This window comes from Notamacropus eugenii, chromosome 5, assembly GCF_028372415.1.
Source record: "Notamacropus eugenii isolate mMacEug1 chromosome 5, mMacEug1.pri_v2, whole genome shotgun sequence".
NCBI lineage: Eukaryota > Metazoa > Chordata > Mammalia > Diprotodontia > Macropodidae > Notamacropus > Notamacropus eugenii.
In genome coordinates, this window is record NC_092876.1 from 367,933,837 (window position 1) to 367,948,953 (window position 15,117).

General features: G+C 39.7%; 1 long non-coding RNA gene across 1 annotated transcript in view; it reads left to right on the forward strand.

The window, feature by feature from the left end:
* The first annotated feature begins 325 nt into the window (after window positions 1-325).
* Window positions 326-15,117, forward strand: part of LOC140506696 (uncharacterized) — a 141,048-nt gene continuing 126,256 nt past the window's right edge. The window contains exon 1 of the long non-coding RNA XR_011968039.1: window positions 326-867. This is a non-coding gene — a long non-coding RNA (uncharacterized lncRNA). The remainder of the gene's footprint in view (window positions 868-15,117) is intronic.

The following is a 15,117-nucleotide window of genomic DNA, read 5'->3' on the forward strand; positions in this document are numbered from 1 at the left end:
AGCTGAAAAAGAAGAATGATCACCTCCTAGGGAAAGATCATAGGATCACAGAGCTAGAAAGGACCACAGAGACCATTTAGACTAACCTTTGCTGATGACAAAAATGAGTCCTAGTGATGGGGTTCACACTACGGAAACTTCTTGAGTTCTCCTAATATCTCCTGACAGAACCTGTCTTTTCCTATTCAAATTGAGCTCTCCTTGTGTCTCTCCACAGAACCTGGCTCTTCCTACTCAAATCTGTGGCCATTGTCTGTTACCTCTTCATTGCCCCACCTGCTTCCCACCTAGGAGCTCCCTAGTCTGATGTCTCTTGATTGCCTCCAGCTGTTTCCAGCCTTTGATTCTCCTGGGATTCCCTCTTTGATCTTCTTCTCAGGACCCTCCCTAGACCCCTTCTCCCATCACTCTAGACTCCCAGACCTCCCCCCCCCTCCCCATCCCTCCTATAGTCTTTTCTATATTTAAATTCCATCTCCCTTCCTCAATTCTTGGCTGCTGCCTTGGCCGGGGATAGACCCAGGAAGCACCCCTCCCGGGCACCCCCTTGGAGGAATCCCAGCTACTTGGGCAGTGGGGAAACCTGCTTTTGTTGCCACAAAGGAGGGTCACTGGTCCAAGGAGTGCCCCTCCAGGGCACCCCCGCAGAGGGAATCCCAGGAACCAACACCTGTGGAACTGTGCCCATGTGACCAGGAGGGACATTGGAGGATTGTCCCTCAAGTTGGAAAAGTGGTGGAGCCGGCCCCCAGTACCCTGTCCTCCAGTCTTCTCAAGACTTCGAACAACAGGAAAGCCTGGGTGCTGGCAGTGCTCCCACTTTCTCTACCTCTCTCGCCAAGCCCTGGGCAAAAACAAAGGCTGAAGGTAAGGTTACCCACTTTAGCATGGCTAAGTTCTCTGCCTTAAGCAGTCACTCTGGCCCTACCCGTCCTTTGACCCCTCGGGTCATGGGCATTGAAGGGGAAACTAAAGAATGTCTCCAAACATACCCCCCCCCCCCCCAGTCTACTTGAGGATCTGTTGTTTAAACTCTCTTTATGCCTTTCTCTGACCCTGCCCCCTTGCTGGAAAGGGACCTGATGGTGAAATTGGGGAGCCAATTTTCTCTAGTTAAACCTCCCATCTCCCTTTTGCCGATGTTCACTACATCTTCCCCAGTTTGCTTGAGTGTGGGAGACAGTCAGGTCAAATATTTGGGACACTGGAATTCCAGAGAGAGCTACTTCTGTCACCCCAGCCATTGTTAGTCTCCCAGACCCTAAAGTGCTCCCCCATCTCAGCCAGTATCTGATTAAGCCTGAGACCTGGGAAGGACTACAACCTTTAATTGAAAAATTCCTTAAGTATAAAATCTTTGTCCCTTGTTTATGTCCATGCAACACTGCAGTCCTTCCCACAAAAAAGCCTAATGGAGAATACTCACAATTTATTTTTGCTTTTGAATCTAGTTTTCCTGGGGAATCAAGTCCTCATCAGCTAACACGGACAGTCTTGCCCCAAGCGTTTCCAGATAACTCTCATATATTTGGCCAGGCTGTGGGAAGGGACCATTTAGATTAACCTTTGCTGATGACAAAAATGAGTCCTAGTGATGGGGTTCGGATTCTGGGAACTTCCTTGAGCTCTTCTTGTATCTCCCCACTGAACCGGGCTTTTCATACTCGAATTGAGCTGTCTTTGTATCTCTCCACAGAACCTCGTTTTTCATACTCAAATCCGTGGCCTTTGTTTGTTACCTCTTGATAGCCAGACCTGCTTCCCACCTAGGAGCTTCCTAGTCTGATGTCTCTTGATTGCCTCCAGCTGTTTCCAGCCTTTGATCCTCCTGGAATTCCCTTTTTGAACTTCTCAGGACCCTCCCTAGACCCCTTCTCCCATCACTCTAGACTACCAACCCTCCCCACCCCATCCCTCCTATAGTCTTTTCTGTATTTAAGTTCCTCCATGAAGGCACTCAGATTCAATCCAGCTCAGACTCTGTCTAGCTGGGATTTTATCTGGCCCACTTGTGAATACAAGCGTTACAAATGCTTAGGTTCCTTAAGAGGCAGCCCAATTTGGTGAATCTTTAATAAACTTTGTTTTCTTTGGTTTAAGAAGGCTTGAGTTGAATTCACTTGAGCACAACCCAGACTGTCAGTATTTTGGGGTCCCTGATCACCCCTAAACCTCATCTCTAGGAAGGGTAAGGGTCTTGCCAAAGGTGGCACAGGTAATTTGTGAGGATTTAAATAGACTTTTTCCCAATGTTCTGGACTTAGAGTTTCTTTGTAACAAGAATATCAAAGTGCTCAGAATAGAAAAGAAATAAAAAAGCTGAACTGTGACTTAAAATAATTCTTAATAACACTTTTAAAAGGATGAGACTTCATTTCAAGGTAAAGAATGTGAGTTCGACCCCAGGTTTTAGTCTTGAGAATTGAACTGTTATTCATTCTTTCTATTCCAGTTAAAAATGGCTTATTGAATTTGGGGTTTTCCAGGCATGATAACTGTTGGGTTTTGGTTTTTTATTGTTGTTGTTTTTTTTCCCTGAAAAAGAGCCAGGGGAAAGCTATACTAACAAGCGAGTGAGATTTTTTCATTAAAGGACAAAAAAATATCATTCTAAATGCATTGTCTTAGAGGTTTTCTTGCTTGCTAAGATTCTAACAAGAAAAAGACAAGAAACAAAGTTTTATCTACTGATGAGGTTCAGGGGTGATGGTGGACCCCAAAATACCAACAGTCTGGGTCGTGCTCAAGTGAATTCAACTCAAGCCTTCGTAAAGCCAAAGAAAACAAAGTTTATTAAAGATTCGCCAAATTGGGTTGCCTCTTAAGGAGCCTAAGCATTTGTGACACTTGTATTCACAAGCCGGCCAGACAGAATCCCAGCTAGACAGAGTGTGAGCTGGATTGCATCTGAGCGCCTTCATGGAGGCGAGATGGAACTTAAATACAGAAAAGAGTATAGGAGGGATGGGGGTGGGTGAGGGGGTTAGGAAGGGTCTTGAGGAGAATCAATGAACATCAGACAAGGGGGTGCCTAGGTGGGCAGCAGGTATCAAGTGATAATGTTTAATATAAAATTTTGGAATAATCTCTTTGTTCTCTCTGAAGCAAACTCAGAGAATGCCTGTTCCTATGTCAGCAAAAGCCAGCCAAAGCTGACTCTGCACTCCTTGGGAGACCTTTAACCTATGACATATCTTGAATAATGGGACTTCCCTTTATATCTTATTATCTATAGACACATACTATGTTATGGCATATTAATGATAAAGAAAATATAGGCATCCTGAGTTTCTATTGAACATTGTTTGCCCTTTTCTGTGTCAGTTACCTGTTTGGGGCAGGAAGCCTGCCACTTACTAGTGGTGGGATTTCCTTCCTTCCTTATCACCTGAGACATATGTTTACCCAGCTTGGAATCTCAAGATTTGACTGACATTGCTTTGTTAATTGTCTTGTCTTACTGAATTTATGATTTGCTTAATTAGGAGAGTTTCCTTCTCATGGCAAAAATGTACTTAAGACAGATGTTTTCTGTACTGGGTAGTCAGAGTCACCTCTGACTCTATAGTGCCATGTGACTGTTTTCTTTATGGGGAATTGATTAATTAATTAAAGCATAAAATGTATGCATTTAGCCTGTTGCCTTTTCTCTAACCACGTTTTCAGGTCAACACAAGAGATAATCAAGAGATAACAGACAGTGGTCACAGATTTGAGTATGAAAGGCCAGATTCTGTGAGGAGATGCAAGGAGAGCTCAATTTGAGTATGAAAGGTCAGTTTCTGTGAGGAGATACAGGGAGAGCTCAATTTGAGTATGAAAAGCCAGGTTAAGTAAGGGCACTCCAGGGGAGCTCAAGAAAGTTCCCAGAGTCTGAACCCCATCATCTACCATTTACAAAATATTTCTTCCCTTTATGTTCACGGACTTGGTGGCAGGCAAAACAACAAAAACAATCTTTAATGATTTTTAGAGTAAACTTTTTTTTTCCATTAATGGCAACAAAGTCACCCCATTTGAATTCTATAGCTAGTCTCTGAAAAGCTGAAAGAGAAAGTAGAAATGGCATCACAGAAAATTCAAATGGGAGGAGTTGCTCAATCAGACCAAGCACAAACAGAAAAGTATATACAGATAACACAATTTGAGGGTATTGAAGGATAGAATTCTCAAAATATCTGAAAAAGAAGAAGATACCAAACTTAGGAATAAGTCATGGACAATATAGGTACAGGCAGAAATACTAGTAAAGATATAGGTGGCACAATGTATAGAGCCCCCAGTCTTTCCCGAGTTCAAATCTAACCTTAGATATCAGCTGTGTGACCCTAGCCCCAACCTAGCTCCAACTTCAGTAGACATCTAATCTGGAACTTTAGATTATTTATTATGAAAAAAAAATTATTATTAGTGATTATATACATATATTCATTTCACAGATAGGAAATCTAAGGCTCTCAGCTTATGAAAAATCAGTTACACTGATTATTTATACAAACTGTAGGAAGGCTAATTTTCTGAACTATTTTAAAGAAACAATTGACTTCCCAGAAACGATCACAGAGCTAATTGGCCGTATCCAGGTAAGTGCCATTGTTACCAGTCATCACATATGACCTTTAATGCCTGGTATTGCAAAAAAAAAAAATCAAAGTGTGATTATTACATAGCAATTTTGTTTGCATTTGTTTTATGGTATTATTACCTCATTCCTATAAAACAAGTTTTCTCTCTTATTTTATGATGCATCATGCAATTCAGAGAAACTGTCCTCTCTGCTCCTCACTCAGGATACTCCACCTATCTCTATGACTTTATACTGACTATGCCCCGTTCCTGGAATGTATGCCCTCCTTATCCCTGTTCTGTACACTACCTCTCTTCTTTTAAGATGCAGCTCAAACACCATCTTCTACAGGAAGACTTTCCTGATGTCCCTAACTGCTAGTGCCCTCCCTAACTACCGTGTATTATTTTACTACTTTGTGTGTGTTTGTGTATGTATATATGTATGTATGTAAGCATGCATGTATAATTCAATTCATACTTATGTTATACATATTTTTATCTGTAATTATTATCTCTCCTCCTATTAGACTTTGGGTTAGGACAATACTCTGTACACTCCTAGGGGGAATGTCTGGGCTGAGCCTGTGCCCTCTTGGATCTTTTTGCTGCTTTCTTGGGGTATTAAGTGTTGAGTTATTCTGAGGTCTCAGGGATAGATTGGACTGGGGACTTGCAAGCTCTCAGTGTTCCCACAGGGCAAAGTATTCTCACCATCTTTTTTGATCTGAGCTCTATAAATTTCTGATTTGTGTTTGGATTCATGTTATGAACCTATGGGTTTTCCCCTAATTAGACTTTAGGTAGACTGTTCCTCTATTCAGCCTCTATCAGCCATATGAAAAGCTCTACAAATTCAAGATGACAAACAGTCTCAATTCCTGTCCTAAGAATTATTTTCTAGAGGCTGGAACTGAGACCCTACTCTGTTTTTGAGGGCAAGGCCAAGTAGCTACTGTTTATTTTTGGACTTGCTCCTCAAACAGTATTCGGTCTAGGGTCCTATACTATTCCCTCATGCTGGAATGTACCCCCCCTTCCCCCAAGCACAAGTTTCCTCCTTAGTCCTCCCTGTGTCTGTAACCTAGCAGTGGGTAGTCAATAACAGGTTTCCAAGTTTTTGCCCTGGTGACTCTTTGTCCCTCTTTGGTTTCTCCATGCCAGAATGCTCTATGAAGTATACCTCTCTCCAGATCCCATTTCATTTCCACACACCTCTTTATCTCCCTATGTTGACCTGAGCTAAAAATATGACTCACTTTTTAAAAATTGTTATTTTCTGATCAGAATTCAGTTTGGTGTATTCTTCAGTTCTTTGTGGAGGAGTCATGTTGGAGAGCTGGGTTATACTTAATCTTATTACTAACTTTATCTTTTCAGTGCAATTTCTCCATCTCAGGGACCCTATCTTTTACCCTCCTAATTGCACCAGCTCTCCTTGTGTCATTTTATTTATTCAGAGAAATGGATCTCTTCTGAAACTCTGGTCCCCATCAGTCTCAGTCACCAGACAATAGAGTCTTGGGCCACAGCAGCAGCAATTATAAGAACATTCAGCAGCTTGCATGTCCATTAGGCTAGTATTAATCTGATTACTGCTCCTCTCTATTGCAAGTACCCTAATTGGGCATAGGATCAAAGATCAAGATCAAAAGAAAAGGAAATAAGGAACTCCCAAGCCCTGTGTACCTGCCCTCAAAAATCACCACTTCAGGTGTTTCTTAGTTTTGTTCACCCCACAGGAATTTCTTGGCTCCTCCAACTCTCCACTAAGATAAAAGGCCTTGCAGATACTGCCATATGTCGGAAATGGGTTATAGATTTCTTCTTATTCTAATTATGACACAGAAGGAAAACTAGGCTCAACAGGTAGAAGTATTAGAGTACAATCTTCGTTTGATAAAGTATGATGGGGCACTGTCCCATATTCCCATTGCTCATGAATGTGCATGGAATATTCAGCTGATGTCATCCCCACATGGATTTAAGAATATGTATAGACATTCCAGTATGCTAACCATTTGGCAAAGAGGATCCTTTTCAATTGGCTTTGGAATCAGAACCAGGAAGTGTTTAAAAGATACTAGTCAGTCAGGGACTTTTCCTGTGGTTACTTCTTTCTTTTCTGCACCTGGCTGTTTTCCAGTGAAAGAGAGAGAATATTGAGTGGGAGAGGCTTCAATGTCTTTCTATCTAAAGTCAATCGGTGCCCCTGTTTTCTGTCTCTTTTCCATTTGTTCTTTTCTGTTTTAAATAAAAAGAATCTGGAATATAGCTAGGACCTTTAATGCTTCAAAAGATCAGTAAAGCCACCAGAATATCTGGGAGCAGAGTCCAATCTGATATCAAGATCATATGGAATTACTTTCAGCACCTAGCCCAGCAAGAGATGGGATGAGGACTCATCCAATGGGTGGCTATGTCACATATGGAAAAGAACTTGATGGGACCAATTCTATATAGAAACCATTCATTCTGAGCTCACTTTTCCCAGAGACTAGAGTGGAATAGGAGAGAATGTATCCCCAGGTATTGGGGGGAGTAGAAATGTTTATAATTTGTGCTTGCAATATTCTTTCTCTCTCTTTCTTTCTCCATATATATATATATTATGTATGTGTGTACATATATACATGTATATATGTATATCTTAATAAAAGCTAAATGATGCTGACTTGTTAAATGGAATTGGGGTGATAGCCACTGACAACTAACAGTGAGGGAACAAGCATGTAATGCAGCCTCATGCTAATAGCTTTGCCCCCAGACCTTTAAGAATACCACTAGAACTCTGAAGGGATAATGCATCTTCCTCACTCTGAGATAATAAAGTTAAAGTATCACTATATATGGACAAATGTCATAACAATTAAAATTATTTCTTAAGAGTATAGTGGGCTGCCTTGGTCAGCAATGTTAGTGAAGATCTTCAGTCAGAGACTACTACTTGTTGGAAGTGTTATAAAGAGAATTCCTGTTGCAAGTATGGCTTAATGGAATTTACCTCTGAAGTTCCTTGCTGATCCTATGAATCACATTCATGATTAGACTGGATAATCTTGTTTTAGGTCAAAACATCATGTGATTATAACATAAGACTGACTTTCTTACATGACCTGTAAGCTGGCTTTGAAAACAATTATGCAGGAGGAATTGTGAAATGTTATAAGCAAATGACAACCTTGTTGGAAGATGTGTATCAATCAATTGATGGAAAAAATTTATTAAGTACCTACTATGTGTCAGGAACTGTGCTGGGTGATGGGGATACAAATACAAAAGTGACACAGTTCCTGGCCTCAAGGATTCTGTATTCTTATATTCTACTGGGGGAATGAGGGTAGAATACAACATTATCACAAATAAATACAGCATATGTATAAATTAGATACAGTCATAGGAAGGAGACATCAACAATGGGGAAACCAAGAGAGGCCTCTTGAACAAGGTAGCACTTGATTTGAGACTTGAAGACAACTACTGATTTCAAAAGGGCAGAGCACTGGGCATTCAAGGCTGGGAGAAAGCTTATGCAAAAACACAGTCAAGGCCATGTATAGAGAATGGCTAGTAGTCTAGTTTGGTCAAGGCATAGGGTAAATGGAGGAGAATAATGTTTAATCATCCTGGAATGTTAGTTTGTATTTCATCTTTTGAAACAATTGGGAGCCACTGAAGTTTTTGAGAAAGTAAGTGATGTAGTCAGATCTCCACTTCAGGAATATGTAATTGGCAGCTGTGTGGAGCATGAATTGGAAAAAAGAAAGAGTGGATTCAGGGAGACCAAATGGAAAACTATTACAATAGTACAGGTGAGAGGTGATGAGGACCTGAGCTGGGGAGGTTTGTGGATGTCTGTGAGAGATTTTGAGGAGTTGAAAAATAATAAGACTAAGCAACTAATTGGATGTCATTATGAAGGGGGGTGAGGGAAACGGAGACTGAAGGGTTGAGGATAACTCCTAGTCATAAACTTGTGTAACTGGAAAAATAATGGTAACCTCAAAAGAAAAAGAAAAACTGAGAATAGATTAGGAGTATGCTTAGTTTTAAAAATCTTGAGTTTAAATTACCAAAGGACATTCAGATGTCTTTTTGTTTGTCCTTCATTTCCAAAGAGGACCAATGACATCATAGGATGATTTCCTGACTTGTGCATGAATAGGATTTAAGTGAAGCAGAACTGAACAAAGTCATCAGACTCACTCTCTCTTCCAGTCGTTAAAGTCCGGGGGCAAGATGAAAGTCAGGATGACAGGGGATGGTCCAGGATGCACTGGATGACCTTGAACTTTTTAATGTCTGTCAGTAATTGGAGACTTAAGACTAAAATGAGAGAGACAGGGAGATGGGCTAAATATACAAATATGGGAGTCATCTATATGTGGGGTAAGGGGAAAGGAATAAGCATTTATTAAGAGCCTATTATATGCCAGATACTGTGCTAAGTACTTTTAAAATATTAGGTCATTTGATAATGATCTATATAGAAATAATAGTTGAATCCATGCTGTCCTATGAGAACACAAAGAGTGTATAGTTTTCCAGAGTAACTGCTCTGAAAGGTACAAATATTTGTTTCATTTTCTGGGTGTTTAAAAAATGGTCAGGTCTGAAACCTCTCCCAAGTTTCAGAAAAATATAAGAAGACAAATAAACTAGTGCAAAGTAAAATGAGCAGAACCAGGAGAATAATTTATATGATAGAAATCAAATAATGAAGAGAAATAGCTCTGAGATACTTGAGAACCCTAATCACAGCAATGACCACCTAGGATTCCCAGGGATTCATGATGAAGCAAGCTACCTTCCTCTTTACAGAGTATTGATGAATTCAAGATTCAGAATGAGACAGGTATAGCAGAGAATGGTAGGCAAAAGTAAAAGTGAAAGGTACCACTGGGATATGCAAAGGAATATATGGACAGTGGTGACCCTGTTCTTTGTTCAAGTTTATTTTCAAGTCCACTAATCATGTAAATATGGGCAGAAGCATTCAGAAGTCCTCTTGCAAGCCACCAACATATCTGAGTTCCAGCTTTAGTGTTGAGTGAGTGATCCTGGCTTGGGATTTGTCCCTGCACCTGATGAGGTCTAAAGGAAGTGCTGAGTTGAGCATCCGGAGGGCCCAATATTTGCAGCCCTTATCCTTCCAGTGGGAGAACTCAGACTGAATGTGTGCGAGAACTCCTGGGTCCCAAACAATCTAAAATCTGAGTCAGGAGGGAGACTTCTAGGCATTAGGAGGAAAGAAAGCTAGAAGCCCCAGAGTATTATTTTACATTATGCATTCTCTTCCCCCATCTGTAAGTACTGTTTATCGACTTATCAACCGTATGCTAACAGTAAAAATGATAAGCAATATGAGCAACCACTCCAGAGGACTCATAAATGATGAAGACTGTTACCTTCTGACAGAGACAGAAAGATAGATGTTTCAGACGTTGCAAATGTGTGAATTTTTGTTATAAGTACTGTGATTATTTTTTACTTTTTGGGAGGAGAAGAAAGAGAAAGCTAGCCATAGTATTGACCCCTCAAAAAGAAGAAAAATTAAAAAAGGTCACTATCCTTTAAAAGTGCACAGAATGGAAAAGGAGTTCAGTAGAAAATGTGGACAAACAGAACAGCTTTGAAAGTGACATGCTAAATTTGTTATATAGTTATCCCTTGTACATCAAGACTTTCCCCATCATGGTTTTGATCTCTCACTGGTTGGCATAAGAAATGAAACAGGAATTTGGGGGGAGTTTTATGGAAGCTGCAGATGACGCATGATGGCCAGCAGACATAAAAAAATTTTAGAAACTCAGAAATACATAAAATATATATATAGTATTGTACAACATCAACATATTTTATCTTTTAATACTATAATCATTCAGACTTCTCTGGTAGGAAGTGAGGGCCAAAAAATTTTATAAAAATTTTCCACCACTCCTCCCTCCCCCCAACAATGGGAAAGGGAGAACTTTTTTTTTTAAGCAAGCTATACATAATCTATATTTTTGTAGAAATCTTTCTATTTTACTTTGCATATGAAGACATTTTTTTCATTAAATTCTGAATAATTTTTTAAAATACTATGTAGCAAAACATGACAGTTTCATTCTGAACAGTTACAACTTTTAAATCAATCAAGGTCCTGACAGACAAGATGGACTAAAGGTACGGAATAAGACACAATTTTCAGACACAAACAACTGATATTTTTATTTTGTTTGGCCATACTTATTTGTTATAAGAGAGAGCTTTTTTTTAATTTGGGAGAAAAAAGGAATCTGGTGATAGTAATGCCAAAAGAAGAAAAGTGAATCACTGAAGGATTTATTTAATGCACATAAGAGAACAAAAGTAATTTCAAAAGGAAACTCAGACAAGCAGAACAACTTTGAAATCAATGTATTGAATTAATTATGCACTTTTAAAAAATAAGCTGCATGCAACAGACATTCATGACTTCATACACAGTCTTTTTCTGTATATTGAAATGGTGTTTGTCATATTCAGAACAATAAAAAATAAATTTACTAAAAAATAAAACAAGACAGCTAAGAAAGAATGATCCAACATTGTGGACTGTAGTTAACTTAAAAATGCCTCCTGTGAACCTGAGGGGAGTTTGTTTTTGTTTTGGTTTTGTGCTTCTGTTTGTTTTACAAAGAAAAACTGATCTCTGAAATAAAGGGAATAGACTATTAGCAGATATTATTTTCTACCACTGCAGCCCTATTGGCCTCTGAAATCTTTGCCCAGTAAGTACTCATTGTATTTGACTGTAAAATCATTTATTAAATGACTGTTCATTGCTAACCCTGATTACTCATTCTATGAAGATACCAAGGTTGAGAATGATACCAAAAAACTATGGCCAAAATTCCTGTCATTTCCAGTCACAACCATCACCACCTCAAATTTCCCATTTAGTTTGTTCTGGGTTAGTAATTCAATTCAGTACACATTTATTAAGTATTAAGAGCACAGGTTCATTGAAGGGCAGACTTAAATTGTTCACAAAAGTTCTATGCCAACCAAAAGTTCTAAAGTCACTCTAGAACCAAATGAAATCTCTGGCCTTGGATCTGGACTTTCTGGAACTACTCCGGATGAAATAAAGCTATTGTAAAGGAATGGATGAATGAAAAAGCATTTATTAAACAATTACCTTCTATCAAGTGCTGTGCTGACTCCAGGAGATACAAAGAGAAAAACTAGACGGTTCCTGTTCTGAAGGAGCTCACATTAAGGGGGACATAATATTACAAAAGAAACTTGATGCTCAGAGTGGTTGGAAAGATATGGAAATCCTAAGTGTGCAAAAGAGGAGAGATGGCAAGTTCCGAGGTACCCCCTCCCCAAGTCATTAGTGTTTTCTCCCTCTTGAAATAACCTTTTACCTATTTTATACTTATTTAAATGTGTGTGTATGTTCTTGAATTCAGGATCTGTTTGGGTGTGCTTTTGAATCAATGACACAGTTGTCTTACGTGTAATCAATACTTAATGAATGTTCATTAAATGAAGTTTGTTTTGATACATTCTTACTCTTGCTTCTTTCTAGATGCTTACAGTATTTTCTCCTTGATCTGAGAACTCAGAAATTTGGCTACAGTATTCCTAGGAGTTTCTCTGTTTGTGTCTTTTTCAGGAGGTGGTGGGTGAATTCTTTCAATATTTATTTTGCCCTCTGATTCTAGAACATCAGCACAGTTTTCCTTGATAATTTCATGGAAGATAATGTCTAAGCTCTTTTTTTGATCATGGCTTTCAGGTAGTCCTATAATTTTTAAATTATTCTCCTGGATCTATTTTCCAGGTCAGTTGTTTTTCCAGTGAGTTGTTTCACATTATCTTCTATTTTTTCAGATTTTTGGTTTTGTTTACTAACTTCTTGGCTTAACTCATAGTCATTCTTTCCCCTGGACTCAATTCTCTCTTTCAACGAATTATTTTGTTCAGTGAGCTTTTGAACCTTCTCCTCCATTTGGCTAATTCTGCTTTTTCCTTGGCTTTTTGGACCTCTTTTTTCCAATTGAGTTAGCCTCTTTTTAAAGCTGTTATTTTCCTCAGCATTTTTTTGGTTCTCCTTTAGTAAGCTGCTAACTTGTTTTTTAAGGTCTTCTATTGCCTGAGCCCAGTTTAAGTTCCCTTTGGAGACAGAGGTCTTCACTTCCTCTGACAGTATGCCTTGTTCTTCCTCATCCGAAAGGATGGGGGAGACACCTGTTCCCCAAGAAAGTAACCTTCTATGGTCTTTTTTTTCCCTTTTTTGGGCATTTCCCAGTCAGTTACTTCTGAGTTTCCTTTCCACAACCACCTCACCTCCAGTTCTGCCAAGCCAGCACTTGGGGGCTGAGATTCAAATTCAAATGAGCTGCTCCCAAGACTCAGAGGCTTTTGGTGGGAGTGGGGCTGCTATTCAGTGTGAGATTAAGATCAGCTGCTCAGGGGGGGCAGGACCACCACACAGGGCTCAGTTCCCTCAGGGGCTTTCTGATGAGACCTTCAACAATGGATGCAGGCTACTTCCTGCTTTGGGAGCCCTGCTGCTGCTGTCTCTACCACTACCACCTGAGGAGGCCTGAGTTATGGGGACACCCCACTCCCCTCTCGGCCAGCTAAAAAGATTCTCTCACTGACCTTTGGTGCCTGTGGATTGAAGGATCTGTGCTGCCACTGGAGATTCTGTCCCTGAAGCATGCTCAGATCTGCTCCTCTCAGTGCCATGTGGCCAAGGCAGGGCTGGGCTCTGCTCCACATCTGGTGTGCGACAGACCTTTCCCTGTTGGTCTTTCAGGTCTCTCTGGGACACAAATCTCCTCCACTCCATTGTTCTGTGGCTTCTGCTGCTCTAGAATTTGTTGGGAGTTCTTTACAGGTATTTTATGAGCTGTGGGGTAAGAGCTAAGCGTATGTGCTTCTTTCTACTCTGCCATCTTGGCTCCTCCCCACCCTTACTCTTCTTAATAACCAGAGTTATATCTAACAACTTTTGTGCCATGGACAAGCATGGCACTGTGGGGAAAGCATTGGTTCTAGAAGTAAGAGGACCGGAATCTAACTCCTATCTCTGACTTTTATTACCTGTGTAGCCTTAGGGAAGTCACTTAACCTCCTTGAGCCTCAATATTCTCATATGTAAAATGGAAGAGTTGGACTAGATGACACTAAAGTCCTTTCTACCTCTAACTCTGAGATTCTGAATCAACTTTATAATTCATGGTGTGAAACTCATAAAAGAAGTAGGACAAATGTACCATATTTCATTGCATAATTATCACTACCAAATAACTGTTGCACACCAGGTGGTTTTTTTAAGCCCTAAAATTGGTTTATAGCCTTTCATCAGGTAATCAATGCATGGTATAATTCTGTTCATCATGCTGCTTAAAAGGCAAATAGAGCAGGATGTATTCACCAATGGCATATGAATACACATTTATCTCTAATGCACTGCGAACCACCGTGAGTCTAGAATTCTCAACACACATGCATTGTCAGCATATTTCCGAAAGCTTAATTGCATGGTGTGTTTAGATCACTGCAGTACTAACTTCAAACAATGAAAAGCCTTAGGCACAAGGGATGGGGGGAGGGAGGGGAGGCAAAGCTTCTAGGAGTAAGTCATATGATGTGGTAAGACTTGCATCTTTCCAATTTTAACATATATCCACAAGTTTTCCATGCATTCTAATCTTGCTCCAAAGACAGTTTAGTAATAAATTATTTTTAAGTAATATTGGCACAATTTTTAAAAAGCTTCACATACTGATCGCATCCCACATTTTTACAAAAAAAAATTAGCTAATTACCTAATAGGTAACAGAAATCCATAATGATTATGTGGTGAAATATGGTAGTTTAACAAGAGGGAAACTGGGCAGGTAGGTGACACAGTGGAAGTCAGGAAGATGCATCTTCATGAATTCAAATCTGGCCTCTGAGGCTTGCTATCTGTGTGACCCTGGGCAGGTCATTTAATTCTATTTACTTATTTCCTCATCTATATGATGAGTTAGAGAAGGGAACGGCAAATCATTCCAGTATCCTAGACAAGAAAATCCCACATGGGGTCACAAAGCACCAGACATGAATGAAAATGACTAAATAACAACAAAAGGAGGGAAATGAATTGTTATAATGTCTTATCAATTGTTAACAATTTGGGGCATCTGAGAAATTATCTAAAAAACATCCGAGAAAGTTATTAAGCTTTCTACTTTAACTACTCTTGCTAACTAGATGCTAGACCCCCTGGGGTAAAACAGTCACTCCAACCTACTGAGATAGCTTGATAGAATCTAGAAATGAAACATAACTAGACTGAGCCTTGGCCTCATTTGCCCTTTTTTTTTCTGGCTAAGCAGCACAGATAACTGGGCAGAACACAAGTCCAGTTCCTCATTCATTGATTTGACCCTACTATTAAAGTTTAACTGAAGATAGGGTGTGTATTTAATTGAAGACAGATCTCATGAAGCAGGGACTCTTTTTCCCAATGTATCTAGCTAACATCAGAGATCACTTGGTAAAGTCATAGCTGCCTATAGT